The sequence below is a fragment of the Hippocampus bargibanti genome, linkage group LG02 (assembly GCF_051943395.1).
Source record: "Hippocampus bargibanti isolate YZ-2025 linkage group LG02, ASM5194339v1, whole genome shotgun sequence".
Taxonomy (NCBI): domain Eukaryota; kingdom Metazoa; phylum Chordata; class Actinopteri; order Syngnathiformes; family Syngnathidae; genus Hippocampus; species Hippocampus bargibanti.
This window is the reverse complement of record NC_142735.1, coordinates 117,992-118,335: the sequence shown is the minus strand read 5'-3', so window position 1 is coordinate 118,335 and position 344 is coordinate 117,992.

Genomic DNA, 344 nt, shown 5'->3' with positions numbered 1-344 from the left:
AAAGTCAAATTTGTCTTTATTTGATGTTTTTTGGGGGGGAAACTGGAGCATTGTGAAAATGTTTCCCTCCACCGAATCCGCAATGGATCAATTGAATTATCAGTAATGGGCAGTAACGGGCCCGTGGCATGTCACTCCAAGGCCTTCAGTAGTGCTATGTCTGAATCACTCCACAGCTGCAAGTGTGGTGTGATTTTTCCACACGTCCACTAGAGGGTGCCGTTGTCCATGAAATAACATGTGACACTATTTTTTGGTTTCCTGACATCAGAAAAACGTTTTATAGCATCTAAAATACCCAAAACTGATATTTTTAGGCAAATACAAAACACCAATAAAAATGA